The sequence below is a fragment of the Microtus ochrogaster genome, chromosome 7, assembly GCF_000317375.1.
Source record: "Microtus ochrogaster isolate Prairie Vole_2 chromosome 7, MicOch1.0, whole genome shotgun sequence".
NCBI lineage: Eukaryota > Metazoa > Chordata > Mammalia > Rodentia > Cricetidae > Microtus > Microtus ochrogaster.
This window is the reverse complement of record NC_022014.1, coordinates 17,975,039-18,002,650: the sequence shown is the minus strand read 5'-3', so window position 1 is coordinate 18,002,650 and position 27,612 is coordinate 17,975,039. Positions and strand designations below refer to the sequence as shown.

Sequence of the window (27,612 nt, the reverse complement as noted above, 5' to 3'; positions counted from 1 at the left end):
CTTCCTTCCTTCCTTCCTTCCTTCCTTCCTTCCTTCCTTCCTTCCTCCCTCCCTCCTTCCCTCCCTCTCTCTCTCTTTCCCTTCCTTCTTTCTTTCTTTTTTCTTTCTTCCTTTCTTTTATCAGAGCCCAGAGCTCACTGACTAAGACTCTCCTGTGCTAGGGACATAAGCACATGCCACCGTGCCTTGCTTTTCACACGGGTGCTGGGGATCTCAACTCAGACTCTTAACTTGCTGAGTCACCTCCCCAACACCCCCATTTAGATAGGCTTTCACTATTCACCCCATGCTGGTCTTAACCTCCCATCAGTTCTCCTGCTTCAGCCTTCTGAGTGCAAAGGGCCTGTGCTGCCACCCATGGCTCAATCTGTCTCTTTAGGGGGGATTTCTTGACTGTTTCCAAAAGGCAAATCCTATGGGACCTCATGTCTTCCAGTATCCAAAGATCACTCTGAGTTCCTATCACTTCAGTTTTAAAGCATTTCCTTCCACTTTACTAGTATTTAGTTGTTTGCCTTTTAAAATCTACAGAGAAAGATAAGAATTCATGAAAGGGGGGGAGACAAGGCCTGTTTCCCCCCCTCAGCCCAGCACGTGGAGAGCTGTGGACCTTGGAACAGGGGAAGTGATCCTGGCCTGTTGATAAGCTTTGGTGTTAGAGAGTCCACTTCTCAGTGAGCACAGCCTTTCCCATCCATCCATCAGACCAGAGCCTTGCTGTCTTCCATGCATCTGTATCTGTGGGTCCCTTTGCTCCTCTTCCTTCTTGTCATTGTCCCCATCTTCTCTAGATACTGCCCTTGGCTCCCTCTCAGCCCTGGTGTTTCCAGGCTTGCTTTTGCAGTGTGTCTGCCCTGCAGCCCAGAGTGGCCTTTCTAGGAGGAGTCTGAGTTGGCCATGCTCCCGTCTAACCCTTCCTCAGTGCTTTCTGGGGATGGCCCATCTGTCACAGCTTTCATGGCCCAGTTCTTACTCCCTCTCCATTTGCCTCTCTCTGCCTCTTCAACTACAATCTAGAATTCCAAGAAAGATGCATCACTGAAGCCCTTTGCCTTTGCATAGATGGGCTCCTTTCCTGGAACAGACTGTCTTCCCTTGTCTAGCTAACATGTATTTACCCTTCAGACCCTAGTTCTTTCCCTGGTTGGTAGACTGGGGAAACAGCCTCCTGTTGGCTTTCCCTGCTGCATCTAGACCCATCACTTATCTGTCTTCCCTATTCTGCCGCAAGTGCTTTGAGTGCCGGGAGTATATTTCCTTTTGTACCTCCAGAACCTACTACACAGTAGGCACTCAATTAAAAACACTTTGAATGCCTGTGAGCTGATGATCTCATTTCATTTTCATGACAGTTCAGGGACATAGGCAGATGAGAAAATATTTTACATCTCACAAGCGAGACACACAGCCTTGACATTCTTCCCATGACCTAATGCTGCTCCCACTAGAGGCCTCTGTTTGACTGTTTCCTATCTGGAGCTCTGAAGAATGATTGACAGGCAGGAGTGAGCATGTGCCCAGCAAGGATCACTGCCAACGTTAATGGAGGCTGGAGCAGGCAGGTCGATATCATGTCCAGAGCCTTACATCTGATGGGGCCAGCCCTGAAACTCATTGAGTTCTTCATGAGTGGAATGCCTGCTAATGGACACTTTGCTTCCCCTAACATTTCTCCAGAACAGTGATGGAGCTCAGCTTGGGGTAGAGGCACTCTCTGTAGTGGCTGCTTAAGTTGGAGTGGCAAAGAGAGGCTCCAGTTTGTAAAGGGATTTCCTATGCCCCACTGCCCTTTGACCTGCCTAAAGTATCTGATGCATTGCACACCAAGAGGGATCTGGTGGGTCATGTTTCCAGTCTTTAGGTACCCTTCCTCCCCAGGCCATGTTAACGTAGGACTTACAAAATAAGGGCATGGACAAAGGAACGAGGAAAGGAGGAAAATGGACACGCTGAGGGACGTGATCAAGAGATTTAGATGTGGCTTTGGGCAAAGGGAGTAGGGGAAATGGCCCTATACAGGAGGGCTGCCATCAAATCAAAGAATGGCCAGCTCAACAAATCGAAGTCAAACCAGGAGAGTGAGATGAAGCTGGGGCCCTGGCTTCAGTCATAAAGAGGAAGTTAGGATTCATGATGAGCTTCCGACTTGCTGAGATACGATTGACATCTCATTGATTGACATCCTGGTATGTGATGAGAAAGAAGGAAACTGTCTACTTGCATGCCTGGCTCTCAGGTCCAGAATCTCTCCATTGGGTGGAGGAGGCTATGAGTCAGGGAAATTGGTGTCTGGAGATCTGTTAGTGGTGGGGACCATGGCAGATGCCTCTGCTTAGTGTTTTCTCTCTCAACGGAGATGTCATGAGTCCGACAGTGGACCAGGCACTGTGCAAGGATGGAAGGACAGACTTCTGCAAGCTGTCTATTCCTGGCCTTGCTGTGGTTGTGATATCCTCAAAGCTAGGAACCTTCTCTCCAGAAAAGCAAATCTAGGAACTCATTCATGTGTGTGTTCCTGTGTTTGTGGATACACACATGAACACACTTCATTATTATAGTCTGTATAAGTCAAGAAACTCTTGGCTTCCCGTAAAATGTGTCCATGGACCCAAGGTGGAGAATCCCTATTTTATATTTAATAACAATTTGTTGTATTCTTTAAAACTTCTGAGAGTAGATTTTAAGTGTTACACACACACAGAGTATCTAAAGCAATACTTATGTTAATGTATCCTCTGATGTATACATATTTCCAAAAATGTATATGATAAATACTTTTTTAAAATTTAAGGCAGGAGAATTGTATTTTTAAAACCATCTTGAATTACAAAGCAAGATTGTAATACAAACAAATTAAAGAGAAGATCCTTCACTCCAGATGTGGAGACAGACACATTGGCTGTGCTACATAATGGGAGGTCGTGAAGTGCTGGATGATATCAGAGTCTTCAGGGGTAATGAAGCACAATAACTGGTAAACATGAATACTTTGATATTCCATAACAGATGTTAATTGAACATCTAATATTCGCCAAGCTCTGTTCTAGACACCAGAATAACATAGAAATAAGACCGAACCATTTCTACCCTTGGCAGGGTATAGGTGTGCCTCTGCATGCTGCATCTCTGTGCATTCAACATGCTTTCTCCTACCTGCAATTCTTCACTCCATTCAAGTGGAAGGAACCCAGCCCCTGCCTTTCTTTCAGTTTCCTGGCACATCTACTTCCCTCTCTGATATTTTTGGCACCTTCATTACTGGCAGTCAGAGGACATTTTGTAAGTACCATGCAGCAACCATTACATTAGGAATAAATAAATAAAAAGAGAGCTAGAAAAAGAACACAGACATATCTGGCTTTGTAACATTACTGTCAGTCAGTGGGCATATGGGTTCCTGAAAAGTTGGGCAGAAATCATAATATTATCCTTAAAATGCATCCCACTCTACCTGGCAAGCTCGCCTCCATCCTTCAGAACCTCTTAAATGTCCCCTGCTTTTAGAAAGCCTTTTTTGAGTCCTTCTGCAGTGGAAGGGAACTGATTGTGTGTGTGTGTGTGTGTGTGTGTGTCTGTATGTTGTATCTCTACCTCATGACAGAGGTAGATGTCGGGATAACTTCTGTTTTACAGGGAAAGAAACTTGGACCATGAAGGTCCTCGGGTCCCATATAAAATGCTGCACACAGCTAATAGGAAGTGGAGCAGAGCCCAAGGTGTGTTCAGGACCAGTGGTGGTAGAATTAACTCCTCTTCCTCAACAGCCTTCACGTTTTAACTTGCATCATGGGTATACTGGTTTGTAATCATGCTGATTTGTTAAACGTGTATGCATGCATGTATGTGTGTATGTGTGTGTGTACATGTATGTGTGTGTACATGTATGTGTGTGTTCATGTATGTGTGTACATATGTGAAAACTAGAAGTTAATTGTCTTCCTCCCTCCTCAGCATCTTTTCTTTGAGATAGTATGTATAGCTCTGGCTAGCCTGGACCTCACTAGGTAGTGAGGTCTTGAACTCATGGAGATCTGCTTGTCTTTGCCGGCTGAGGGCTGAGATTAGAGGTGTGTGCCACCACACCCAGTTTCTACTTTATCGTTTTAGAAACAGTATCTTACTGAATGTGGAGCTTATAGATTTAGTGAGGCTGACCAGCCAGCCAGCCTCAGGAACCCTCCCGTGTCCATCTCCTTTGGTCTGGGATTACAAGCACACTCTGCTATGCTTGTCTTTTTATGTGACTGCTGGAGATTTGAACACAGGTTCTCATCTTACACGATGAGTATTTTATTAACTCTAAACACAGCAGTTTGACTTTGGTGTAGTAACAACTTCACTGCAAGCTCTGGGTGTATTACCCTGTCCCCCTGGAAACTGCTAGTCACCCAACTACTCTGTCCTATGCTCACTGTGACTTTCATTTCTGACCCTGCCTTTGGTGCTGGCTGAGAAGTGCTTTCCTGTCTCAGGGCTTGGTGGTCCTTCTGTCCATGAGTCCTACACTCTACTCTGCATCTTGGACAATAGTCCCTTCCTGAACAACCTTCTATAAGAGGGTGACCAGACACACCTACCCCCAAACACAACACCCTCGGGCGTGCATCCAGCCTCTCTGAAGAGGTACACATCTTTTTAGAGATGCATTTCATTCCAGAAAAAGAGTGGGGGCCAGACATGAATGACCAGTAAGGGAGGGAGTGTGGTCCATCCCGGAGGCAGGAGGAACACTGTGTGCCTGCTCTGCTCTCCCTTATCCTGTATGCTCAGTTTTCAGTGTGATCTGGTCGCTGTCTTGGCGAGCAGCACCCACCATGGCTGGCTGACGATATGAGTGAAGGGAATCTCTTTCATTTGAAGTCTCCATCCTGTACTTTGTACCTTCATCATTGTCGTTGTCATCACCCCCATCCTTGAAGCCAGGAGTCAGCCAGTTCCTCTGCAGTTTTTTGGGGGCATAGAGGTGGAGAAGAGTGGGGAAGGGGACTTGCTGATTTGTAAGGAAAGCCTGTATTTAAAAACTCAAGAAGTAGGATACAGTTATTTGGGAACTTTGCAAGTTTTTGTCAACTTGGTATAAACTAGAGTTCCCTGGGAAGAGGGAACCTAAATTGAGGAATTGCCTTTGTCAGATTGGCCTGTTGGCATCACTGGAGCAGGTCATCAGGTTCCTGGTTTGAGTCCCAATTTTGGCTTCCCTTGATGAGGGACTGTAACCTATAAGCCAAACAAACCCTTTCCTCCCCAAGTTAATTTGGTCAGTGTTCACAGCAACAACCTACCACAGGGACCCTCTGATGAGAACCGTGGTTTTTCCCTTCTTCCTGGTGCTGCTGCTGAAGCCCCAGTGTGCACTTGGCTGATGCAGAGTGATGGGTCTATGGCAGGAGCTGAGACCACAAGGTGACGGTGGCAACAGCCAGATTGGGTAGAAGCTGTTAACAATTCCGGTGCTTGATCCAAACAAGACGGGAAACTGAGACTTCTAAGCCGGGAAGTGAGAGAGGGTTGGGTCTGAGTTTGTTTTGAGAGGATGGCAGTGTGATTATGCTGGAGAAAACAGAGCTGTAGGTCAAAAACGCAGGAAGAGAAGGACAGTTTGAAGGTTAGCAACGGAGGCACAATCTGATGGTAGCCCGGAGCAATGAGGCCGAGAGAAGCAGTCAGTACAGGTGGTGAAGGGAGGCGCTGGCAGGAGGGAGGCAGGCTGCGCGAGACAGAGGAGTCAGGGATGAAGCCAAGAGCATCCCTTGGGCATCTGCCAGCCCCTCCCTGCCACCGAGTCTCTGGCTTACCTCACAGTGTTCTGATAAAGGACCAAAAGAAGGAAGGAGTGGAAAGAATGTGGATGCCGAAGTCTATCTGAGAGCTGTATGTCTCTATTGTTACTATTGTTGTTTCACGACCAGAAACTTTCCCAGCTCTTGGCTGGCAGGAGATGCCAGGCTGGGTTGATCTACTGTCAAGAAAATCGGTGTCTCAATTAAGAGGGGATATAATTAGCTGATTATAATTTCAATTTGTTCTTTTCTGGTACTTCCCCGTCTTCCCTGCCTGTGCCGAGTCCATGTTTGAGATTCAGACAGCCTCTCTCGGTATCATAATGGACAAGACGATATCAATATAGACAGCAACAGAGGAAACGGTGGCAATTTTGAAATTATCTCCCAGAGATACCTGCCATTTTTCCCCCGGAGCTTTTGTATTTAAATGGGGGAGTTGCAGGGTTTTCAGGCTTCACCGTGTGAATGAGGGGCACAATGATAGGCTACTGTTCCGAGGAGCGATAAATCCATTCTCTTCCGAATTCACAGGCTTTGGAGCATAATCTTTATCTCAGTGACAGCTTCCTGTTGACTTTTTGTTAAAGAAGAGTGGCGTCCTTATTTGATTCACAAGGTTCATTTGTTCCGCAGTTCAGCACACGCATTAATACCAGGTATCTGTTCCTTCTTCCAATTCTACTTTGCGGAGAAAGGAAACAAGGCAGGTGAAGCCAACACATTCAAGGCCGCGTGGCTGATGGTCTTGGCAATAGGCAAAGTGAAGACGGGAGTGCATAGCCCTTGGCCTCCACAGTAAGTTCTCAAATTGACTGGCTGTTAGGAAGTGGGCCTTGATTTTTCTCCCCTTTGCTAAACAGTATTTTTTTTTTTCATTAACCTTAGTGAAAAGTTGGAAGCACAGAGTGGCTTTAATGAAAAACAGTTTTATTACTTCTAAATGTTATATAAATTATCAACTAAGATATAATCGTGTGCAAACAATGAATATAAAGGGCGGTAATGAAAAAAATTACAATTCATTATGAGTCTGCAGAACGCAGGCTCGTATCATAAACATAAAAGACCTTTAACATTTCGATAATTAATAGCCAGACTCAGGAATTACCGATGCATGAAAAGAATGCTTAATTTGAGGGTCCTTAGTTTTAGAGAAAAGGACACTGGTTTTAAATGGATTTACCTCAACTGTTGAGATCTCCACAGATCTCAGTAGCTGAGGTTATTTCAAACTATTGACTCGATAAAGACCGTAGATAGATAGTGTGTCTGCTTTTATATCAAAATCAGAATAAATTGGATCGAAATGAAAATGTGCTTATTATATCCAAGTCACTGTGTCTTCCATCAGCGGTTCTCAGTGGAGCACTGGGTAGAGCAGAAGCAGGGTACCATTCACATCCTGATGTATTCTCCTGAGGCTTATCTGAAAGTTCAAGATTTATACTAGAGATGTCTATAGGTCAATTACAATCATTGGTCAGAAGCAGGAGGTAGCCTCATGGCATAGAAGTCAAGACTGGTCAAAGATTCCTGGCTCTGTCAACTGCTAGCTGTGCAAACCTGAGCCCATCCTTTGTCTTAGCTTGCCTTCATCAAAACTCGTCTCCTCAAAACTAAGATAATAATGTCTCCATGGTAAGGATTTCCCACGAGTGTGAGATGTCTGTGTGGCAACCGTTGCACTGGAGGACACCAAGTTAAGGTGTTAGCTACCGCACTGGAGGCCTCCAGGTCAAACCTTTTACTTGTGAAGAGGAACTGTTGTTTCAGGAGCTTAAAGCAACTTGCTCAAACCCGCCTGGCTATCTAGTAGCCCAGATGGCATGGGAGCAGAATCAAGGTGTCCCGCTTCAAGCTCAATGCCTCATTAGCTGCTGTGTTAACACTGGAGGACATCTCCTCCCACCAACCCTTCGTAAAATTCCTCTCTTTGGAACACATCCATCAAGCTAAGCCTGTGAGAGGACATGCCCGGAATGGATAAATTCCCGAACCTGCTACCACTGGAGACCTGGGACAGAAGGACCAGCTCCATGCATTCATTTCAAAAGAAACTTTTTTCCTGACACGCTTACTGTCAGCTCCCAACTATATCAAACCCTGGGCCTCTGTGCTCCTTATAATTGACTTCTGGATGTGACTGTAGAACCTGCATCTAGCCATCCAGACCTTTGACTTGTCTCAAATTGCCTGGGCTGGCCCTTCTTAACCTAAAGCCCCAGCCCTCTCCAGAGGCCTCACCCTCTGTTCCCATCCTTTGCCACTTTCTCTCTGCTTTATGCCAAGCATCCAGCTCTATTGCCAGCCCCAGTCACCCTAAGCAGCGACCTCAGGACCTGTGGCCCTTCTGGGTTTGCTCTAGCTCAACAGTGAGGCCATCCTATTTTAAATAGAGGACACTGGCCTTCAGAGGCTGGTACCCCAGCACGTAGTTGGGTTTGCAGGAATTAACTTACTACCAGTTTACTATAATCCCAATGAAATGGCCATCATCAGATTGAAGGCTTCCCTGCAGAATTCAGGAGGAATTAACTCCTGGTGTTTCTTTATTCCTTTCTTACCCTCTGGTATAACCTCTGGAGTCTCTTATGAAATCAAAACAACAAGATAAAATGCAATAACAGATGCATACATGGATATCAGGCTGAGCTCGCCTTGTCTGTGAGGCTGTCCATTGTTATGCATGAAAATGGACCCTGCAGCTTTGGGAAGGCCCCTTCTTACAGCAGCCTGGTGGTTTTCAGGCCTTGGGCATTGTTTGTCTGTCTCCTTCTGGACCTACCGTTCAAGGTTCAGAGGGACAATATATCCTCCACAAAACTGGTCCCTTACCCTCCTGGGTGTCTGATTCAGTTGGGAAGTTTCTAGTTGCGCCTAACAGAAAACCCAGCTCTGATCAACTCATACAAGAAGCCTAGAATTGTTTCCAGATAGTTGGCAACAGGTAGTGCAGGATCTTGCTCATGGCAAGAGGGGAAACAAACAAGGCAAGCCGGTGATTGCCAGCTTGCTACCAGGAGAGAGTTTCTGGGCTGTAGTGGAGGAACGGGGAAGCCCGACAGAGACCAGTAATAGACTGGAGTTGAGCGAATGAAGCAAATGCTCAACATGGCTAAAATATTGGAGAGAGGAGAAGGAGAGAGGAAGAGGTCAAGAGGGAGAGGGGGAGGGAGAGGAGAGAGAGAGCGAGAGAGAGAGCTTGTGTTTGTATTTGGAGATCTCTCTTGGATTATGGTGGGAGGCTCTGGTCAGACATGTGTCTGAGGTCATTGTGGGTAGGACAATTCCCTGGAGGTCACGAGGGCTGGAAGCCCTGTGTGTTGCTGTCTGCCATAGTGGGCTAGTGTTGTGAGACGGAGTCCAGGTATCTTCAGAGAGACATTGCTTCAGTGGTGGAAACAAGCTTGCCAGAGGCAAGGGCTGTTCTGGGACACCTGGCAAAACTTAAAAGGTGGTCATCTCAGGCAGGGGCTAAGAATCATTTTCTATGAAGAGCCAGGTAGTGGACATCTTAGGTTTCATCACATGGTTTCCATCCCAGCTTAGTAAAGAGCTGTACTACCCCAAAGGACCTGCCGGCCATATGCAAATGAACAGGTGTGGCTGGCCACGGTACTCAGCTCGCCCACTGCTTTTACAGAAACAGAAAGAGGTTGAAGTTTGGCCTGCATACTAGTCCTGGAAGGCAGCAAGCTTGTTTCTAAGTAACCTTACTGCCCACTGTAAAATTCACACAATCCCTGAACTCCAAACAAAAATTATTAGGCATGCAAAAGAAATCAAGGCCTATGACCCAGCATGAGGAGAAAAATCCATCAGTAGAAAGAGACTCAAACATGAAATACATGATCTGATCAGCAGATAGGATTATTAAAGCAGCTCTTGCAAAGTAGTTATTTAGGAAGTTAGAATAAAGCATCAACACGATAGAGACAGAGCCAAATAAATAAATAAACAAACAGACTCAAGGAAACCTTTTAGAGATGGAAAAATACCCTGGACAAGAAAGCGGATGCAATTATCAGTGGCTCCGAAGAAAAGAGGCAGGGAGGTCAGCGACCTCGAGGGCAGGAGACAGGAATGATGCGGTGAGTGGCGGAACAGCATCAAGTGACCAAACACTCGTGTCAGCCGAGTGGCAGAAGAAGGGAGGCGGGCGGCAGAACAAAGACAAACATGAAAGCCACTCCTTAGAGATGACACCTGTCCTGAGACAGCCGAGCAGCAGCCTTAACGTGCCGAAAGGAAGCGACTGTGAGCCCAGCATCCTCTGCCTCCTGAGCAGATTGCAGAAAACAAAGGCGAACCTTCAAATGATAGAAGTCATCATCCCCAGACAGCTCCCTTATGAAATGTTAAAATAAATCCCTTAAGCAGAAAATTTATTGATAGCAGATGGAAACTTGAAGTTATATAAAGAGTACACGAACAGATAGACTTTTTTTTTCTTATTCTTAAAATCTCTTTAAGCGGTTATGTTCAAGAAGCACAAACAAGAATGTGTGGTGGGGGTTATGGAGAGGTCACAGGCATGATGGTGATATTGCGGAAGGCTAAGGTGCAGCTTTGTGTTGGTGCCCTTTCCCTGCATATACCGGAACCGGGCTTTGATACCCAGAGCCATGAAAATGGATAACATATATCAGATAGAACAGTATGATGGAGCAAGATGGACAAAAATATGCTTTTTAAAGTTTTAAAATGTATACATACATATAATTTCATACACACATTTAATGTGTTTTGGTCAAATCTACCTTCTATGCCTTCTAAGCTTCCTCTCACAGCTTTGCCCTTCCAGCTCCAAGCACTTCTGCATCTCTCCTCTCTCCCTATCTCCCACTGCTGCTGGTATGTGCATGGGTATAGGAAGTATCTCCCACTGCCCAGATATACTGTATCTCAGAATAGTATGAGAGGAATTCAACATGTTCTTAGATAACATTATATCACAATGTCAAAAGATTGAACACTACTATATACACCAAGTGCTATATCTGTTTGAATATAATATACTAAGTCAGTAAGGCCTGCATCAGTGGCAGAATGCTTGCTAGCATGCACAGGGACCTGGGTTTGGTTCTCAACACTGCAAAACAAAACAAGACTTCCATCCATGGTTCTAAGGACATTCATCACAACAAGGGGAGGAGTGATGCTGGCATTTGGTAGGAGGAGTCAGGGTTGCTGTTAAATACTGTAAGTTGTACAGGACAGGTCCCCAAAGGGGAGAGGGGAAAGAATTACTAGCTAGCACCAGGACTAAGAAACTCAGTTCTAGAGCAACTCCTAAATACAGAAAGCAAAGAGATAACATTAAGAAACCAACAAAGAGGGATGGGGAGATGGCTTACTTTGTAAGGTGCTTGGTGTATGAACGTGAGGCTAGACACTTAATCCCTAGAACTCATCTAGAGTGGGTAGATGTGGTGGCAGGCATCTCAGCACTGGGGAGGTGGGGACAAAAGGGTCCTGGGACTCATTGACAAGTCAGTCCAGCTGAATCAGTGAGCCTCAGGGTCAGTGAGAGATTCTATCTCACAAAGTAAAGTGAAAGACACGTGCATCAAATTCTGGCTTCTATTTGTGCTTGGGCACACACCTGCATGCATATTTATACACATACACACAGAGATACACACACATATGAACACATGCACAGAGTAAGAAAGACAGATATACCCACACAGTGACACAAACACATAGACACCCACAGAAAGAGACAGATATACACACACATTAACACACACACAGACAGATATACACACACGCACATATACACACAATGCACCAAAAGGAGATAGAATGAAAAAATGAAAATCAGTAAGTTATCTGGACCTGATAGTACACATCAGTAATTCTAGCATCTGGGGTGAGAGAATTACAAATTCAAAGCCAGTCTGGGGTAAATAGTGAAACATTGTTTTAAAAAATAAAAACAAAACAAAGTCAATAAATAAATATATAACTAGAACATCTAAAACAAAGCAAAAAGAGTAAATGGAAAAGAGAAGAAAAGTCAAATGGGAAAAATACATCAAATGGTGGATTTAAACCAACACACCAGTAATCACATTTGATTTTTAAGAAATGGTCTTAACATTCAAATTAAAGGCAGAGAGTATATGACAAGAACATGACCCAACTATGTGCTGTCCACAAGAAGCACGACTTTAAAAATGAAGATTTGGCTTCCCCATCTGCAAGGTGGCTGGTGAAAAGGAAGAGAAACTGAATACAAAGAAGGAAGCCAGGAAGGCTGGTGCCAGTGGGGTGGGCACCACTGAGAAGGGCAACTCTAAGGTTAAGAAGCCAAAAGAGAGGAAACGCCACTACAGCCAAGACCCTGCTGCAGGGCACCCTGGTTAGGGCAACAGACAGGTGCTGCACATCTGCCATGTATTCCAGAGGGATCTGGACAAGAGGAAGCACTCAGCTGCCAAGTCCACGGTTAAGAATGTTCTTGTCACTGTCACGGAACCGGCTAGTGGTGACAGAATGAGGGTTCTTAGGTGGTGGAGTTTTGCAAAGTGCCTAGATATTATTCTATCAAAGACATTCCCTGGAAGCTGCTGCTGAGCCACGACAAACAAAGCAACAAATGCCCCTCCCGCAGTCAGCTTGCATGAGGATTTCACATCAGCATCACCCCCAGGTTCGCCCTGGGCATCTTCACTGGGTGTCACAGGGCAAGACAGTGGTCTTCTTGATGCCTTGTTCCCTTAGCTGAGTTCCTCTGTGTGTAACACACCAGACATCTGTCATACCCACTTCTCTCAAAACCGGTCTCAGAAACATAAAAACCCCCAGAAACCTCACTGATATTCACTTCAAGAAGCATCAGGAGCCCAACCCAGCTAAAGCGAACTCTTCCACATGGGAGACGAGGAATCGGGGATTATGGAGCAACGGAGGATGAGCAGAAAGCTGTGGACTTGCAAATTTCGCCAAAGATCAAAGCTGTCCCTTAGCTCCGGGGCTACAAGCGATCCATTTTGCTCTAGCAAATGGAATTTACCTTCACAAATTGCTGTTTTAATTTCTTACCACAAATCTAAGTATACAGTGGCTACATTAAAAACAAAGTAACAGAAGACAAAGATTAAAGCCGAGGGATGGAAAAGGGCAAAGCATGCTGACTCCCACAAAAAGAACGCCGGAGTAGCTCTATGAACACTCGACGGAGTTTTTAGAGCAAGGGGGCATTGTTAGGGACTCAGAAGTGAATTCCCCAGTGACATCAAAAGCACCTAATGAAGACTGTGAGCACCAAGAGGAGAACTACACAACCCACAACTACAGTGCAGGCTGTCAACACCTCTCTCCATAACGTATACAAAATGCAGACTAAGACTCAGTAAGGACACTGAAGACTTCAGTAACACTTAAGTGTGGAAGGGTTTTCTCAGCTGTTCCTTAATAAAAGACCAGAAGCAGTTTCCTTTCTAGAGAAAAGACGCTTGTTTCGGGTCATGGCTCTGGAGAGAGGAGGCTCAAGCAGTACGGTTTAGGCTCTGGTGAGGGCTCCTCTGGAATGCACCATGTGTCCGGAGCATTGTGTATGCCAACATAGCTGCTCTCATCCCTACCCCCATTCTTTAAGAGCTGGGGATTGAAATCGGGGTCCTGCACACGAAGCAGATGTACTACCACTGAACTACATCTGTAGTTCCAGGTTCTCTTACTATAATCCCCCCAAGGACTCACGTGTGAATTAGTTTGTTTTTATCAACTTGACACAAACTAGAGTCACGTCAGAAGAGCAAACATCAATTGAGAGATTGCCTCCATTAGACTGGCTGGTGGACGTGTCTGGGGTGCATTTTCCTCAAGGACTGATGTGGGAAGGCCCAGTTCACTCTGGGTTATGTCACCCCTGGATAGGTGGTCCTGGGTTCTGTAAGAAAGCAGGTTGAGCAAGCCATGGAGAACAAGCCAGCAAGCAGCGTTTCTCCATGGTCCCAGCTTCAGTCCCTGTCTCCCGATTCCTGCCCTGAGCTCTTGCCCTGGCTTCCTTCATGATGGACTCTAACTTCTACTATGTAATAAACTCTCTCCTCCACAGGTTGCTTTTGGTCACACTGTTTTATCACAGCAATACAAAGCAAACCAGGACAATTCATTGGTGGGGACTCGTCTCCAGTCTAGACTTATCATTCCCCACAGGCTCTCCTCATAACTCCACATTCAGATCAAGCCCGGATCCTCTTCGTAACATAAGACTTTGAGGGTTCAGGCAGGGCAAGCTATTTCCAAACCACCGCAAAGAATGAATGTTTTTCTCAAGAGATCAAGGTCAGTGCAAGGTGCCTCTTCTTGTCTTCTGACTCAGCATCGCAGTGGAGGTCCTAGCCTGAGCACTAAGACAGGAAAGATAAACAAAAGGCACATGTGCTGGAAGAAAAATTGTAAAACTGGCTTCGTTCATGTGAAGTGACCATCTACATGGAAGATCCTAAGGAATTAAAACAAACTACCAGAACGAACAAATAAATGTGTTTCATAGGAGTATAAGGTACATGATTCGTATCCATAAATAATTGTTTCAATATACTTGAAATAAAAACATAATTGAAAAGTTAAAAAAATGTAATTTTCAGCAATATTAAAAGCATTAAATAGTCATTAATTTTGGAAAAATATAGATAAAAGCTGTACACTGAAAAAGTACAAAATATTACTGAGAGAAACCAAGCTTTACATTAATACAGAGGTGTTACATAATAGATAGCAAATCTCAGTATTATTAGCACACTCATTTTCACCAAGTGATTTATAGGAATGCTCTCAGCAGGAGTTTTTGTTTTGTTTTGTTTTGTTTTTGAGATGGGGTCTCATGTAGCATAACCTCACCTCCTGGTGGGAGAAAGATGACCTTGAACTCTTGATCCTCCTGCCTCTGCCTCCCAAGTACTGGAAATACAGACATGTGCCTGGCTCCGGCAGAACATTTTTTCTTTCGTATGTGTGGTATTTGTGTGTGTGAGAGAGAGAGCAAGCGAGCGCGAGAGTGAGAGCAAGTGAGAGCAAGAGAGAGAAAGAGAGAGAGAAAGAGAGAGAGAGAGAGAGATCGGGTGTATGATGCACACATGTGTGCTGATGCATGTACATGAGGTCAAAGGTTGATGTGTGCTGATGCATGTACATGAGGTCAAAGGTTGATGTCAAGCATCTTTCTCTGTCATTCTCCACCCTTAATTTTGGAGTCAGGCTGTCTCGCCGAACCTTAGCTGAGCTCTCTCTGACTCAGCTAAGCTGCCTGGCCAGTGAGTTCTGGGGACTCACCAGTCTCTGCTCCCCCAGCCCTGGTGTTACAAATGACTGTGGCCAGACCTAGTATTTACATGAGTATTGGGGGATCCAAATTCAGGCTCTTTTGTTTATGTGGAAAGCTCTTTCCTTGTCAGATTCCTCCCCCAGCCACAACAGTTTTTAAAAGCAGACACTGACACTCTGAGTGCTCCCACATGCCGGTGGGGATTTGGAACAGGGTGCTGCTCTGGAAAACGGTTTGCTAATTTCCTTGAGAGGTAAGTGTGTGCCTTCCATCCCGTTCCTAGGCATTTGCTTGGAAATAATAAGGGAAAGAAAGCTTGGTCCATGCAAAGACGTAAATACACAGAGGCTCGCTGGAGGTGCTGTTTGTAAGAGCCTAAAACTGCGAACGGCCCTGTGCCCATTAGCAGCTTAAAATAGACGTGTTTGTAAAAGTGGCATGCCTCCTCTGCAGTAGAGAAACTACCCAGCAATAGAGAGGGCCGCACTGTTAGGTATATAAAACAGTGTGCGCAAGTCAAAACGATATTCCGACTCCTGGTTAAAGAAGCCAGACCAGTACAAAGGGGAGCACATTCTATGACCCCATTTGTATGAAATTATGAAATACAGAAACTAATCTGAAGGAGTCGGATCTGTGGTTTCCCAGGCAAGAGGATGGAGGCAGCCTGGGTCCCAAAGGAGAGAAGGGAAATGTTATCTTGGTTGTGTGGATTGTGTGGCTTCACAGGTACGCCGATGCTCAAAGCTCATCAGACTGAACACTCTACATGCACAAGACGGCAAGTGATCATACTTCCGCAGGGCCACGCAATGGTGAAGGGAGAGAAGGGGAAAGCGGAGGAGGAAGAGTCGAGGAGAAGCATTGGCAGGGTGGACATTGTGATGGAGGAGTCGTTCTTTGTCACACGGGGTGCTGGCTTCTCCCAAGGCTGGCTCCCCATGGCAGAGTAGGGACATAGTTTTCTCCACAAACATCAGTGGCAGAATTGTGCCACCTGCCTTTCGTGAGTCAGGTACTTCCCATTTCTTAGTAGACGAGGAGGTGCGGATGGCAGAGAACTAAAACCCAGGCTCATTACAGTGAGCTTACTCTCAGAAGTGCTTTTTCACTATAACTTGAATTAGAGGGGTTCTTTTCCTTCTTGCCTTCTTTTTATCCTCTACCCGATCTCCCCTCCCGTTTTCCCTTCCATTCAGAGAAGATATTTTATTTTATTTTATTTTTTTGGTTTTTCGAGACAGGGTTTCTCTGTAGCTTTGGAGCCTGTCCTGGAACTCCCTTGGTAGACCAGGCTGGCCTCGAACTCACAGAGATCCGCCTGCCTCTGCCTCCTGAGTGCTGGGATTACAGGCGTGCGCCACCACCACCCGGCTCAGCGAAGACATTTTAAAGATAGAAGCTATACATTAATTTACGGCTTAAAAAGTGCTTGGGTATAGAAATGTTAAATGCTGGAGGAGATGGAAATAGCAGCTACCCTGATTTGTTTATTATACACCGGACATTTGTCTGGAATTGTCATACTAGATTCCATAAATATGTAAAAATATTGTATGTTGATTTAAAACGTAAAAGGGGAAGGCTCCTCTAGCTATGAGGGATGGAGCTGTAAATGGGGCTAAGAGACTGGCATTCACTTTACCGCTGCTAATGGTGACATCCATGAAGGGCTGTTAGCATGTGCTGGGGTCTGTGGACTGCCCAGGCTGGAGGACTGTGGTGCCCTTAAATCCCTTGCCTGTGGACTGCCAGCATCCGCTGACTCAGATCTAACAATGAACCAGCCAGGAACAGATGAAAGTTGACTTTTTATTACACAGAAGATTCGTACTTTATCACCCCCTGTGACATAGTCTATGACGGCTCTCAAAGGGGGAGCAATCGGAAGGGCGCCTCTCTGACGCCATTTTCTGTAAGTGGTCAGATATTAATGCTTTATGAGCTAAAAGGCTTGCTACATCTTCTTCTAATCGCTATTCCAGATAAGAAGGCAGATAACTGCTGTAAGACGAGACACGTTTGCGGTGCCCTCGAATTCCTTAGTGATGCTTTCTAATTGAATGGAGGAAGGAAGGCACACCGTGTCCCACGTACCCAGGTTTGCTTTCCCCTGAATTGGTTTCTTTCCAAGGGCAGCTGCTCACCAACAGTGGTCTATGGGAGAAACCTACTGAGCAACTTAAGTGCCCACCCTGGAATCCAGGGCAATGTAGAGCTGACTTGATGGAACTCACATCCCGGAAGTCCTCCAGTGGTGTCATTTGCCCGTTAATGTTCTAATTACAAAGACACTTCAGGTATTCTTTTAAAGAGGGATACACTAATTAACTTTACTTAGACCCTTTGTTAATAGCTAGTAAAAGTCAGGAAATAATAAAACTTTCCCCAAGTTGAATCTGTAGACCCTTGACTGGCGTCCCTTCTTCTCAGCCCTCTTCGTTCCCACTCACTCACTTCCTACCAGGTGAGTCCCCAGGTCCTGGTCCAGAGTTCTTTCTTCCTACACACTCACCTCCAGGTTTAGTCTGCTCTTCTTCCTGGCAGCCAGGATCTCTGCTGGAAGGCTCTTCTCCGCCCCAAAGAATCTGCACCTACGACATGCATAGCTGGAGACGCTGTGATGGTACAGGTCTCCAAGAATCAGCCCTAAGCAGTGACTGACGTGCCCAGGGTGTGTGAGTGTATCAGCTTCGCTGCTTACGGTGATCTTTAAAAAAAATTAACTCTTTTTCCCCCTCATGTGTTTGTGTCTGTGATGTGTTTGTATATGCATGTTCATATGTCTGTGGACCCACGTGTGTGTACATGAATGTGTGTACACGTTAAAGCCCAAGGCTGATGCTTATAGTTTTCCTCTGTCACTTTTCACCTGATTCATTAAGGCAGGGTCTCACGGTTGAATCCCAGCCTATTCTTGGGATCTTGGTGCACTCTTTAAGACCTATTGTCATGGATCTCCAGTGTCCACTCACCTGCCTGCTGCTGTTTCCTGCCACCACTCTGTGTCCCCTGATCAACGGTTGATCTTGGATATTTCCTACACTTCCCACTCCTTCCAATTTCTTATTTTGTTCTATAAATTTCTTTTTTCTTTCATTTTTCTGTACACTGAAAGCCTCCTCCTTCCGAAAGGTTTATTGTGTGTGTACACGCGCACGTGTGCATGCTCATGTGTATGTGTGTATGTACATCTTCATTTATGTGCATAGATACATGCATGTAGAGTCAAGATATTGATGTTGAGTTTCTTTCTCAATCACTCTCTAACTTATTATTATATTATTACTTGTGACAAGGTCTTTTACTAAACAGATTTGGCTGTACTTGATGGTCAGTGAGGCCCAGGGATCCTTCTGTCTTCTGTCTCTACCTCCCCAGTGCTAGGATTATAGATAGGGTTGTGCTACCACACATGGCTTTTATTTTTCTTTATGGATTTTCGAGACAGGGTTTCTCTGTAGCTTTAGAGCCTGTCCTGGAACTAGTTCTTGTAGACCAGGTTGGCCTCGAACTCACAGAGATCCGCCTGCCTCTGCCTCCCGAGTGCTGGGATTAAAGGCGTGAGCCACTACTGCCCAGTTACACATGGCTTTTTTACATGGGCTCTAGATATTGAACTTGGGTTCTCACACTTGCCCAGCGAGTGCTTTACTAAATGACACATTTCCATGTTCCTCAAGTTGATTTTGAAAGCTGTCCTTGCTGTTATTTTTGTTGCTGCTGCTACTGCTATGTCAAGATACCCAATTGGTTTTGGTCCAGTGAATTGGCCACATAACTTTGTGTCTGAGGTGATACAGAATGTGGAGGTGATGGGAGCACAGGAGAGCAAAGCATCTCACCCAGTGGCAGACACAAAGCAGAGGGCAGCCCCAGCAAGCTTCCCCTTTCTTTCCTCTCCTATTCCTGCTGGGTCCCCAGTCCTTTGGACAATGTCACTCACTCCGGGTGGGGCTTCTTCTCTTAACGACTATGCCTCCCTGGAAATGCACTACAGACAGACCCAGAGTCAGGCTTTCCTCCTCTCCTAGGCTCCCGTTAATCTCATCAAGCTGTCCATCAAGATCATGAATGGGCCGTTGCTGCTCTCCACATCCACAGTCAGCCCCTCTCTTCCTGCATTTCTCAAGAATGCTGCTTTGCTCCTGGTGTCTCCATCCACATAATAGTGTTAGCCACACTTGCCATTATCACTCTCAGTGTTGTGATGACCTACGGAGACAAGATCTACAACTTGGACCTGTTGTGATAACGACAGTGCTACAAGAAAACACACAATCTGTGACCTTCCATAACTTCTAAAACAAAGTTGTAGTGTGCATTGTGAGTGTGTCTGTGAGTGTACCATGCGTGTTCATGTGAACACCTGTGCAGCTGTGCATAGGCATGAGTGTATGCGTGTGTGAAAAGCTGAAAGACAACCTTGGGAACATCCTCAGGGTTTCCCTTTTCCCTTTGAGTCAGGGTCTTCCATGGCCTGCAGCTCGCTGATTGGCTAGGGTGGCTGATAAGCACTAGGGGGTCAAACTCTGGTCCTGCATTTGCAAGGCAAGCGCTGAGACACTAAAAATTCGAGACCACTGCCAAAGGGAGTCAATGCCAAGGTCTTAGAGAAAGGGTCTGATGAAACCTAGCTTGTGGGGCATCTCGGGGGGGGGGGCTTTGCTATCACCTTTCCCTCCCCCAACACTGAAATGTACAGCTGATCACAATAGACTGGTAAAAAACTTTGGGGGAAAGGCACCGAGCTTAATATTTGCCGTGTCTCAAGGGATGATGACAGCATCCAGGCAGAAATATCTGGAACTTGCCAGGATGTGTGAAGACAGGACAGAGAGGTAGGAGGAGGAAGACGAGTGTGGGAACAGGCAAAGTCAGGCTCTGGGCTTGACAAATTATTATTCGGCTGGCTTGCCTGAATTGTGACATATTATTTATTAAAATGGAAAGAAAATGTAAAAAGCGAGATGTCAGCCCCAACCCAACCTCTCTGAGCAGACAGCTGGCACGAAGGAACTGCAGCACCAGCCCACGTGACTGCGGTGTGGGGAGGGGAAAGCCGCTGTGCCGGATTGGCATCCTCTAGACTCAGAAAAGCCAAAGCTACGACCTTGGGCATGTCCTCTATCCTCTCTGAGCCTCAGTGTTCTCACGGTAGAGCAGGGATCATCATTTATTAGGCGCCACTCAACCACAGTGTGCTTAGAAAAGCAGTCTGGAACTATCTTACTACCACTTTATCATGATGTGGTAGGGACTGGGGAGCTGACGGCTCTTAAAGCTTTCTCCGATGCAGTGTAGTGTACGGCCTCTGGTCATCCATGTTCATAGTAAGAGGTGCGCTGCCCTTGGGGGGTTTGCAGCTAACAGAGCAGAGAGCCGTAGAACCCAATAATTAGCAGGTATTATATGGTGCTAGAGAGTACACACAACCAAATCTGTAGAACGGATTCACTGTACAGCAGGAAGTCAAGTGTCCTTTCCAAGATGAACAAGGAAGCAGGGTCTTAGATCTGGTTCTGGTTCTGACCCTCTACAACTGCTCAACGATGACTCCTATTTCCTCCTCAGTGTCTCTAAGGTTAACGGTGCAGAGGGCATGAGGGACAGAAGGACAATAATTAATTTATAATCTGTGAAATGAGATAGGATATGACATTTAAGTATATATGATCACAGGATGGTTGGTTCTATAGTAGGGAAAGAAGAGATATTGCTGGCAGTATTGGGAGAACACACTGTCCGGAATTCTCAGTGGTGCACTCTAGAGCCTCCTAGAGAGAGACAGTGTAGTCCAAGTGTGGATTCTACCTGCATGCTTCCCTTGCAATGAGGCCGTCTAGGGGTAAGGATGTCTGCTCCCTGATGAGGCATGGAAGGACTCCCGAGATGGTGGCCAGGCAACTGAGCGACGAGTTCTGAGCTGCTCTAAGCGTCCATCTCCTCTTTTGAAAGAAGGTGGTGTTCATGCATTGAACAGCACCTTATCAGCATATACAGATTGTATGTTAATCAAGTATTTCAACGTATTTAAGAAGATAGAGAGATTAACTACCCAATTTGGTCATGATATACTGTATTTAGGTATCAAATAATTGTACGGAATCTCATAAGTCCACACAATTAAAATAGTAATTTATAAAATTACAACACAGAGCTGGGGAGATGGGTCAGTGGGTCAAGGGCCTGCTGATTAATTATGAGATCCGAGTTCAGATCCCTAAGAGCAGGGTGTGGGTGTGTGCATCTATACTCTTAGGAGGATCGCTGGAATTTTCTGGCTAGTCAGTCTAGCCAATGGGTGAATACTGGGTTCAGTGAGAGATGCTATCTCATAAAAAGATATAGGGGGGAGCAATATTGAAGGATTCCTAACATTGACCTCTGTTTTCCACATCATGTGTACATGTGTTCCCATGGCCACATGTACACACACACACACACACACACACACACACACACACACTACACACACTACACAAAGATGCATACACACAACATAAAGAAAATAAAAAACCCAAAACAAAACTGTGCCCATTCAACCACAGTGTGGCCACTGTATTAAAAGCACCAAAAGGATGGTTTTCAGATATAGAAGAATGTCAGAGAAACCTACACCACGAGGGACTTCAGCCTCCTGTGGCCACTAAGAAGGGTAATCATACACACGGAAGCTTGCACAGTGTACCCCTGCAGTTGTCTAGTGGGAACCTGACCAAAATCCTGCGAGAGTACGGATCTGCAGAAGGTGTAAACAAAACAGCAAGCAGCCTTTTTTTTCTTTTTCTTTTTGAAGCCACGTGTCACTTTCGGAAGCAATAGACTCCACACACAGGGACTTGGTGCCCTGGGTCATGGCAATATGCATCTGCTTAAGTCTGATTAGGATACATTATCACTCGGTAGCAGCAGTGGCCTGTGTCCTGGACAACTCAGGTGGCAGGAATGATCTGGTGGGCTTGCCACAGCGAGGAGTCGTGTAAGAGGCTAGAATTCAATTCTAGCAGGTGGGAAGTGGCTGGATATAAATATTTTAAGACAACAAATATGATTCAGAAGCTAATTGGAACACACTGACACCACCCAGGGCTTCTGCCGCTTGACACACAGATGGGAGTGGGCTCGCCGCCTCTGCATCAGAGCGCTCAGTAAACCATGTCGAGGGAGCTGTCCCTCCCAGAGACACAAATCTAGGACCCTGCTGAAGAGCTGGAAGGTGGATCAGGGAGAGACAAGGTGCAGCAGGGATGGGTGCAGGTGAGCATCTCACTTCCTGACTTGAGAAAAGTCTCTTGGTCTCTGGAGCCCTCATTGGAGGCAACAGTGGGCAGTGGTTGGGCCAGATGTCTTTAAATTGTCTAGCTCTCTCCATCCTCTGCCACTGGGGCTTCATTGGTCCATAGCTACCTCTGGGCTCTATATTTAGGACTTAGGAGATAAATGGTGCAGGGGAATCCAGTCCATGGGTCCTGGATACAGAGAGTCTGGATTCAAGCATAAACTATCACTTACTGTAAAGCCAAGCAATGCCAGCCCAGACATAGACAAGAGGGGCCCTGCTCTGGATTCTGAGAAACACTGTAGAGGGTGTGTCTCTGCTCTCTTTCCCTGTACCTCTTAAATACAGGATCCATAACCCGCGTTCTGATCATAGACCATATTCCACACATTTTGGGTTGAAATGCCACTGTCCACTCTAGGCTTACATGTTGAGTACCTGTTCCCCTGCTGATGGCACAACTTTAGGAGGCTTGAGGAACTTGAGGAGGTAGGGTTTAACCAGAGGAAGTGGGTCCTTAGGGGCATGTCTTTGAAGGTTATGGCTGCCCCTGGCCCCTTTTTCTGCCTTCCAACCTACCATGATGTGAACACCCTCTGCCACGTGGTCTTGCTGTCATGGGCTGGGATGTTCCACCATGCCTCCCTTGCCATGATGGACTGAAAGCAAGACCCAGAATGGACTTTACTCCTCTACCTGGCTTCTATTGAGTGTTTTGATGCAGTGACATGAAAATGGCTCATCCATTGACCTCTGGACCTTTGTTCAAAGACTCCAACTCAGCTTCCAGGATCATGTTGGTCCTCTCCCATCTTCTGTAGAGCAGAGGGACCATGATACTATATATGCAGTCCTTTTCTCAAGCAGTAGCCATTTGGAGTGGGGTGCTGGAGCTTGGATGTATGGACTAGGGAGCTCACAGAAGATTATTCACAGTTTAAGAACTGGAGAAAGGTAGGCAGAAGGGGCCGAGTTACCAATCAGGGACCCCCCCTCCTCTGTGGCTTCCACTTCTGGGATGCCAAAAGTGTAAAAATCTCAAGTTATAGCCAGGCACTGAAGTGACTGTAAAGGTATATTGGCCAATTAAAATGACATGTTTTATTTAAAAATCCGTAACTGTACTCAGAACTTAGAAAAATTTATACATGTATTATATAAGCTTCCATGTGCACTCTGGCCCTCAGCCCATAGGTAGTAGGGGATGGTAGATCCTGAGGAAAATTATTAACCATTTGGTCCAGAGTTTCATCATCTGTAAGTCAGAAATAATGTCAGAACTAATTTTATATGATTGTTTTATAGGCCAAAGAGCTGACACATACACACTAGTCTTATGCCCAGTGTGTAGTGAGTATACAGTAAAAGCTTCAGCCATTAGAATTTGTCCATCACCTGCTGTGAAATAATCCTTCTGTATGCTGTGAATATGTATTATTCTCACTGGTTAATAAAAAAGCTGATTGGCCTATAGCAAGGCAGAAAAAGGGTAGGCAGGAAAGCCAAAGTGAAAATGCTGAGGGGAAGAAGTGCAGAGGGTCAGGAAACACCAGCCAGAAGCCCAGGAAGTAAAACGTTCTAGAAGACAGGCAAAGCCATGAGCCACATGGCAAAACATATATTAACAGAAATGGGTTAATTTAAATGTAAGAGTTCGCTAGTAATAAGTCTGAGCTATTGGTTGAGCATTTATAATTTGTATTAAGTCCCAGAGTTGGGTATTTGGCAGTCTGGACAGGAAATGTCTGTTTACAATCAGCCAGATTGTACATGAATTGGCACCTTGTCATCTCCTACTGTCAGCATCTGCCTGTATGGTTCTACCAGTGATCTGGTGGATCCCTTTCTGTATTCTCTTGGGAGATCTCTACCCCAGGGACATAGGACCATTACCTGCATGGCTGAAGTCAGAAAACAAGACCCATGTCCCAGCTGTTCAAAGCCTAGTGACATGGGCACACCAAGGCCTTTTTAAATGTCACAAGCTCTGCCAGGGCAAGATGTGTGGGAAGCTGACATCCACAAGCCCTGTCTAGAGAGTAAATAAATAAGCTCTATGCAGGCCCAGGCACCATGCTATGAAGTGTCTTGCTTGGAAACCTGGTTCTTGATAACAAGCCAGTGGGAAGGATGATTCTTTCAGTTTAGCTTTGCTGTCATTAAACAGCCTTCTGTGGTTCTTGATACGCTTATTTTATTTTTTCTGGCCCCATGCCAGTTAAAAGTAGGATAAATGATAACTCTGTTAACGAACACTCCAGCTAATTTCGTGGCAGAGACTGCAGGGGAGGGAGCAGGTGGGACTGTCCTCACACTGCGGGCTCATAACCATCTCGGGCATCCAACATTTATTAAGGGCCAGTAATAAAAGCCCCCATGATAGTGTAATGGCTCATTCTAAATGCTTCCTGATAATAAAATGAGCATTGATTCAAAAGGCAATATTTAAATTCCATCCACAGCATGTCAAGGAAAGGCCAAGAGTGGCTGGGGTATGAGAAGCACTGAACTAATTCCCTTAACCGTCCACTGCCTGGCAAACCGTATGCTCTTGCCAGGTGGGGACATGCTAGAAAATGCTTCACTGGGGAGGCACCCCCAGACCCAGCTTCAGCTCCTAGCTCCCTGTATCAGGACTGGGTAGCATTGGGCTTGGGGCACAACCCTTTGAGTGTGCACTGACTCCTTGAAATACAGATCAAGTGGTGGCTGGCTTTCATTGTCAACTTGACACAGTCTAGAATCACCTAGGCAGATGGTCTCAAGGAGAGCTTGTCTATATTAGGTTAGCTTGTGGGCATGTTTGAGGAGGATTGCCTTAATTCGGTTAACTGAGGTGGAGAGACACACCCTTAATGTGGGCAGCGCCATTCCATGGGCTGGCCCCCGACTGAGCTGTGAAGGGGTCACGGAAGCTGGCTGAGCATAGGCAGGCCAGTGTAGGAGCCTGCTGCCATCTCTCTCTGCTCTTGGTGTGGCTGTGGTGTGACAAACTGCCGGTATCTGAAGCTCCCGAAGTCCGCTGCTGTGACTTCTCCCACAGTGATGGACTGGAACCTAGAACTTAAGGCAAGATACAATTCTCTTCTCCTAGGGCAGGGCGTTTTATCCTAGCAACAGACATGAAGTAGGACCATTGGGGATACCTCTCCTGTTCAGTGGCTTGCAGGGTTAAAGTAACATGGAATCCATATGTTTGGAGCTCCCTCACTACTTCCTTTGAACCCAAACATGAACTTGCCCCAGGTCAATACTTGAGCAGCTTCAGGGAAGTTACTCTGCCGTGAACAAATGAAGGGCTCAGACTCAAAAGGCTCCTGACTCTTGTCAAAGCTGTTTAACACAAGCTCCCCGACCAAGCTCCAATTTTGAAACACATCGCATGGCCCAGGTAGTGAATCTGACCATGAAATCTACACATGGACATGTGTTCAGTCTTTCAGGTACTCGGGGCACAGCCCAATTCTGCAGGACTGTATGTGAGACCCGGCTCCCACTGCCCAGTCTCCCCTTCCGCCTTCCTAGTCCACATTTTCCGGTCCAGCTGCGTATCTGACCTGGTTTCCTCCCTTCATGCATTTCATTCCCTCTCCCTGAAGGCTTCCATTGACCCTTCATGGACGATGCTCTCTATCCTTAGCAGTGGCTGAAGATCCTCTTCAGGTGGCCCTGACCTCCCCTCTGCCAGTGGTGGCAGCCTTTCTCTCAGAGCTAAGGCATGCCTCACTTCTGTGGGTCCAGCATCCATGATGGAGGCTGGCATAAATTCAACATGTCGCTCTGAGTGGGTCAACTTGGCTCTCACTCCTAGAGATTCTTATCCTGTGCTAGGGATTTAAAAAGAGTCTATCTGCTGAGAACTCACAGATAAATCTGGTCCAGCCCTCCTCCTTAATCTGATGGTGGAGACAATGTGGCTGCCCACTTGCATATCCACTTGGATGTCCATGCCTGTCCAAAACTGGGCTCTTCCCAGGCCTTTCCAAGCTGGTTCCTCCTCTGCCCTTCCTGTCTCAGCAGATGGAAACCACATTTTTCTTCTTCTCAGACCAAACGCTCTGGTGTCGTCCCCCTCACTTCCCTTACTCCGAATATCTGGCATGGTTGATTCTGTCAGTGCTGGCTTTGAGATACATTCAGCATCTGGTTTTTTGCCATCACCTCAGCCTCGCCTAGATTAGTGCCTATGGGAGATCTCCCCAGCTGCTCCCGCCCTTCTGGTTATTCCCAGCATTGCAGTCACAGTGCCCCCATGACAGCGCGCTGAACTCTTTCCTGCTCACCACTCTCCACTGACTTCCCACCCCATGCACAGTAAGGCCAAGTTCCCATAGCAATAAGACCCTGTATGATCTGGTCTCTGCTGCCTGCCAAGTTCATCCCCACTGTTTGCTAGAGACATCCCAAGCGAGCTCCTATGTCGGGACCTTTGCACTGGCTGTTCCTTCTGCTGGGAACACTCCTGCCTTCATGCCACGTGGCTGGCATTGGTCCTCCCTCCAGGTCTTTCTTCTTAGAGGGACTTTCTCTGGCTTTATCTGAATTCTTAGCCCTTCAACACGTATTCCCCTCCGATTTATTCATTGATTTAGCACTTATTGTTCATTGCCCTATGTAGTTCATGATTTATTGATCTCATTTATCTTCTGTCTTTTCCAAGCTGTGAGAGCATGGATTTGGGAACCTCTATCCTCTATGTCTACAGTGGGATGCAACCCACAGTGTCCCTTACACCAGCATGTTGAATAGATAAATGAATATCTTCTTCAAGGAAAACACTGACACCAAAAGCTCAGCTGGAACCAGTGGTGGGTGGCAGCGATGGAACCATGGTTCCAGTGGCGGGTGGCAGTCTTCCTCCACACCAGCAGTAATGGGAGGCCAAGTGACTCCTCAGAGGGCTAGCTATGGGCTCACTCTGTGGGAGAGTTTTAGAGACTGATATTGTACTGTTTAGTATTACTAAGCTGGCAGAGGCGGAGGTGGTTTTTCTCTGGGGAACACTTTGAAAAGGTTTTCAGAGCAGGGAGAAAGCAGCAAGTCCAAGGACCCAAACATCTTACTCCACTGAGAGACCATCTTCCTTGACAGCTAGCTATCCTAGGTGTGGTCAGCAGGTCAGGACACCCTCTGGGGTCAGGCGAGACTCCATCTAGACTTGGTGGTTGGATGTTTGGATTGGTATTAGGTACCAAATATAAAGAGAAGTCTTCACAGAGTTCCATCCCTCCATCAACTTAGACATGTCTCTGCAGAGAAGGGTCCTT

At 46.1% G+C, this 27,612-nt stretch overlaps 1 protein-coding gene across 2 annotated transcripts in view; it reads right to left on the bottom strand.

Annotated features, from left to right (window-relative positions):
- Positions 1–27,612, bottom strand: part of Asic2 (acid sensing ion channel subunit 2) — a 1,090,353-nt gene that overhangs the window by 161,120 nt on the left and 901,621 nt on the right. The gene's annotated exons all lie outside the window — the stretch shown is intronic.